This window comes from Pinus tabuliformis, chromosome 1_2 (assembly GCF_031772625.1).
Source record: "Pinus tabuliformis cultivar Carrire ecotype Pingquan chromosome 1_2, CPIR1, whole genome shotgun sequence".
Lineage (NCBI taxonomy): Eukaryota > Viridiplantae > Streptophyta > Pinopsida > Pinales > Pinaceae > Pinus > Pinus tabuliformis.
Genome location: NC_142298.1, coordinates 1324240608 through 1324246607, shown reverse-complemented (window position 1 = coordinate 1324246607; position 6000 = coordinate 1324240608).

The following is a 6000-nucleotide window of genomic DNA, read 5'->3' as shown; positions in this document are numbered from 1 at the left end:
AATCCTTGAAATGATAAAGTACTTCACCCTTCCTAGATGATATGAAACCCTAATCTACTACAGGCTTCGCACTTTAGGGGGCAATCTGTTACACTAAAATTTGTCACCATGACTATCTACAGTTAGTATAGCTCCATCAACTGTCATACTATCCTCCTTGGCAAGTCTTATACCTCTGCTCTTCATGTCAAACTCCAAGAAAGAGAGAAAGCCCTTAAAAAGTCAATTAACTCTGGTTACGCAGTTTCTCTTAACCTTAGTTGCGTGTACGCACCCCAAGTTCACAATACCTGTGTACTTGTACGCTCTGTCTGTAAAGGGGTGGGTGCGTACTCCTGTAAAGGTCAAAAGGCGTGAATTTTACTTCAAAAAAGTTACTTGTGGTCGATTCTAGAGCATTCTAGAAGATGGTTTGACGTGTATTGAGCGCCTTCAGATGGTTCATGCATCCCTATGAAAGAGGAACTTATCCCATCAATAGGGGAGCTATCCCATTGAAAGAGGGGCTTATCCCATTGATGGTGGACCTGATTAACTTCCTCCAAAGCATTATAAATACAGGCATTGGGCCAGAGGGAGGGGAGGTTGAAAGCTGAACATTCCTAAGGGTAGATGCTGCTGAAATTAGGACTCCCTTATAGAGCTTGAGAGGAGAGATTCCCATCCTTTCTTAGCTTCATTTGGAAGTGGGTGAGCTGATCAAAGTAAAGGAGAACTCTTGTTGGACCCTGGGAGGGACCTGCATAACACCAAGGCACTGGTTGTAATGGTTTCTTTTGTTTCCACTTAATACAATTAAGTTCATTTTTCTCAACAAGTTGTTATATATAATTTGTTTCATATACTCCTTGTTCTTTATGATGAATATGTTTTATTTTATGAGTTATTCAGGTGCTATGTAATCGTTTTCTTGTTAGTGAATGCAGGTTTCAAAGAGAAGGAGGAGCTGATCTGGATCGGAGAGGCTGGACTACTACAAACAGCGTTGGACTAAAGGTATGCTTTAAACACCTGGTTGCTTGTATTCTAAATGCATATTTAGGGAAAGATAGTGTTCAATTGTCTTGTTTGTCACTAGAAAGCCTTAACTTCTAGGGAGGTCGGTTTTGTCCGCAAAATTGACTCTTTCCGCATGACACACACCATCCATATATTTAATAGACACTAAGGTTGGCATCAAGAAAAAGACCTCAGGTACATATTAGTGGGAACAAAATTGCAAATTTCAAATGTAAAATATAGTTCACCTCATTCTTCAATCAGAATTCTAAGACCATTACAGAGTTTGTTCAAAACATTCAAGTGACACATCCTTCGACCAAATTTAAGCATTGTGAGGTGGCAGACTTAACTATACAATTAATGAACTTGGGCTGCATTTCCAAGCAATGGAAGATTGTTGGTCTCATTACCACATTATAAAGATGGGATATTCATACATTGTCATTTGTAATAGCATGGTTATTGTCTTATTCACTTGGATTGGCAAATATTGGTCTCTCAACCTCTTCTTTGTACATCTTGAAGAGATCCGCATATTCATAAAAATGGGGAATGTTATCTTGTTGGAAGTACTAGAGTATATAATGGCAATGCCTTCCTTTACTTTGGATTCAGTAATTGAAGTTGTTTCTTTCATTTTCACCTTATTTTGGATCATTGGGACAACCCTACCAATCATGCATTTCAAAAAAATACAATGTATTAGTATTGTTATTCAATGAAATAATTAAGAGGTTTTTATTGTTATTCATTGTGTGAGACATAGAATTCAAAGTTGTGTAACCCCATTGAACAAGAGGTAGAATTAAGTGGCCTAGAGTACATTAACAAAGGTGCCATAGTAGCTATTTATGTGCTATCCAACTAAAGGATACACTCGAACAAATAAGACCAAAAAAAAAAGAGTACAAATTCAAAAGAAAGCACAAGCTTGGCCTAATTATCTCTAACTCTACCAAGTTTGATGGCTTAATCAAAACTCCTAGAAACCTGAGATCAAAAGTACATGTCGTAAGACTATCAAAGTTAGTGGTTGAGTTCAAAATGCTTATAAATCAAGATGGAGGGGAAATGCAATATTTGTCAAAGTTTTCATGGACCAGATAATTACAGTCTTTTCAAATAGAACGGTATAACCAGTTTCAAGGCCTTGCCTCAAACTACTAATTTTTGCAAAATTTGTACCAAAATCAATATAAATATTTTAGTTTTTTAAATACAAAAGAATTGAATTATGTGGATGGGTAATATGCCAATTACAATTACAAATATAAATGGCAATAGATTAAGGAATGAGAAAATTTATACAAAATAAATAAAAAAAATTGTGCAGTAATCAAATAAACCTTTCCAAGAATGTGGGAAGTTGGAATCTATTGGCTGTGTTCAAGCAGTTGGCCTCATTGACAGAAAATAATTATTACTTCTACATGTTCTGAGAGATGCCACATTCCAAGTTACTTTGCTTATCTTAAAAAAAAAACAGTTAAAAAGAAAAGAGAAAGGAAAACAAAACTTGATGATTGGTGTGCTAGCAATTTCATTTAAATTTAGAATAAATGATGAGGTCGTTGATATAAAAAGAACAAGCTACATCAATCTTAGAAGGTGCCCCTCGCTTGGACACCTGAGCTTTTATTGCCTCATACAATAAGCCAACAGCTCTTAAGCATTCATGACTCGTATTCTAATTGGGCCTTGACAATACAATATCTTGCATATGTGACACGCTGCTGGAAGATGGCATGAATTCTATGCCAGTAAAGTGTAACAACCCTCAAATACTGAAATATGCTCGCTTATTTCCATCTCCATTGGAAATTTACCATAAGCATATATATAATCAAAGGAACGGCTTCACAACCAAAGTGCTTGCAATATCTTTATAGCCCTAATCAAAAGCATTTTGTCAAGCAAGATAACAGCCATAGGAGAGCATATTCATATGTCTTGAATATCCAAGAGTCTACTATTAGTCCCAAGTGGATACTATTAGTCTATTAACGAAGACTAACCAGTTAGAACAATGGAGAATGTAACAAAATAATAATAATAATAATAATAATAATAATAATAATAATAATAAAATCCCATTATAATGGACAGCAATAGAAAGCAGGTTCTCAATAGTATTGACCACCTCCACATTCAATGCAACCCAAATAATAAAAAGTGTTTTGAACTTCAGATTGAAGAAGGGAAATTGCACTAGTTTAATCCAAAACTTACTTAATAAAAAGTTAAAAACAGCACATCTTAGAGACAGTATTTAGAGTGCACCCGTATATGATCTCTAAACAAGAGGAACTTGATTCCTTCCTTTCCAAGAAGGTAAATTCATTTTACCTTCGAGTCCTTCCAGCAAGACAGTAAATTCTACCAAGTGTTAAAATGAAATAATGATAGTTTTATTTAAGAAAGTAATGCCTACAGCTGCCCAACTCTTTGCAAAGAACTTGTTTACAAAAAGACCACCATCTGTTTGCATTTCTCATATGAAAGAAAACCAACAATACATAGGGCAAGTAAAATAAGGATGTCGATTGTATGTTCAGATGCCAAACTTCCAGTTGTTCCCATTCAGAAACTTGTATATTGTTAGCCTCCTATTGCAATAGGTTTCATATTTCATGATTGACTGTTTTACATGCAAAATATGTCATCTTTTCATGCTGAAAGGTTCCATATTTACAAGAAGTTCCATTTTGAAGAATCATACCATTTTTGAAGAGTTTTACAGATAAGGGAAAGCCAAACAGCTTAATCTTGGCTTCCCTAGGTTTAAATTTCTTGTTTTAGAAGATATAGAATGAATATCTGTCCAAACAGCTTAAGCTTGGCAGATGAGTAGCTAGGTAGAGAAATGAAGGAGCCCAACTGCTTAATCTGGGCCCTTGGAAGATATAAGGGTACATCTAGATAGGAGGGCAGTCAAAAGAAAAGAAGATAATTAGGGTCTGCAAGTCCAAGCGCACCCATGCAAAAAGAATAAAAAATGCTAGGTAAGTAGGCTGGGTAAGTAGTTTTGTGGTTGCAAAATCAAGCTATGTGATCCATTTCATGATTTCAAGTGTTATATCTATTCATATCACAGTTGTGAGGTAATTTTTCATTTGGAGGAGCTCAAACGAGGCATGTCTAATTCCCCCTTCTTCTTATTCCCCAAATCACTCACTAACATCCCCTTGACGACCTTGGGATCTGCCCAACCAGTCCTGTTATCACTTCATTTGTGTAAAATACTAAGTCAAGCTTTGACTTTCTTCAGTAAAAAGAAGCCACATTTCTTGTGTAAAAATCATTTCTCCTCAGTCCATTCACCTCCTATGCTTAAGTTTCAGTTCACAAACTTAGCCCCCTACACTTCACCTCATAAATTCATATTAACTTCTAAACATTATTATGTAAATCCCTATCTATTTTCCCCTTCCCCTTACTAAAAGCACTAAATAGCTCCGCTATGTACATATTCCCATCCCCTGGCACTATAACCCTATAACATCAGTTTGGGGAAGTGCTAAGTCCATTTGGGGCTTAGCATTAGCCTTTCCGCGTCTTAAACCAGGAGTTAGCTTAACCTCTAGTTAAACTAATAACCATTCCCTTCCCCTCTCTTACCCACAAACCCAAAGTTTTGACCCCCCGCCATATATTAATTTAATATTCACGCGGGCCCCTCCACATAAAAACTGTCGCCAGCTCAACACTCTGTCAGCCCTCCGATCCGCCTGCCTAGATTCGACGGCTCTCGGCAATTTCGGAGCCGCCCTGACGATCGATGGTTATCCTCCGATAGCCTGGCAGTTTTGCCGTTGTACAGAAGACAGGTGTCCGCCCTTGATTACATCGGAGCCCCTCTGACATTTACCACCCTCGTACAAAAGGCGGTCCGATGAAACCACAAACCGCCTTCTGTCTCTCCACCCCTGACGTCAGCGCTACGTCACCTCTGCGTCACCCTGCCGTACTACCATGTCACCCTGCCACGTCACTACTGTACCGGAACCCACCGCTGACATCATGATGACATCATCACCAAAAAAGGTGCAAAGCGCGAAAAATCGCAGCGAAGGATGCCCGGAATGAAAAACAGAGGCAATTTTTGATGCGCGATTAGCATCGCTAAGAAAACATGATCAAAATGGAAGGCTTCCTATTGCTCGGCTACCAGCAAGCCTGAAAATTCACAATTTGACACGATTCCCTCATTTATGTTTATATTCAAATCGGCCAGTGCCGATAGCATTCTAGAGGCTACGAAAAACATTTGCAGCAACTATTTTTGCCTTGAAAGGGTAGAAAGGGGGCGATTTGACAGTTTCAAATGTATCAAGAAAAAGAAAGTGGCCCGAATCAACAGGGAAAGAGTATCAGAGGAAAGATGAAGCCCAGATTAAATTGAAGAGTATCAGTGAAGCGGCAAAGAGTATCAGATCGGCAATACCAAAGCAGGTGAACATTAAAAGCCCCCAAGCAAAGTCAAAGAACGCGGTGAAGCCATTTAAGGCTCTCAGATCACAGTTAATGCACATCAAATCCACTCAAGAGCAGGGGATCAAAGCCCAAAGCACAGTTATGGCCAAATGAACAACACGTAGCCATAAGGACACCATATTAACTCATTTTGGTACAACTGCCTCCAGCGCAGCTCAAAGATATTTTCTTGCATTAATTTCAGGACAAGATTAGATTAAAGAATTCATTTCCTTCAGACTTGTTTTAGGTCTGCTGTAATAGATATTTTTGGATATTTTCTCTATATAAGCCACCCTAATTCATTGTTTAAAGGGTTGGTTGGTTGATATTCCTCATTCTGGACTTGCGTTGTATTTTTGAGAAGCTCTGTAATCAAAACTGCTGGAATGCTTTGGATGAAGAACTGATTGTTGTGTTATTAATGGTTAAACAGTGATTGTGGAATTCCTGTGCTACTACATGGCTCAATAAGTTTTCCTACCTCTGTTTACAGTTTTCATATGTTTATGCACCATTGTGTTA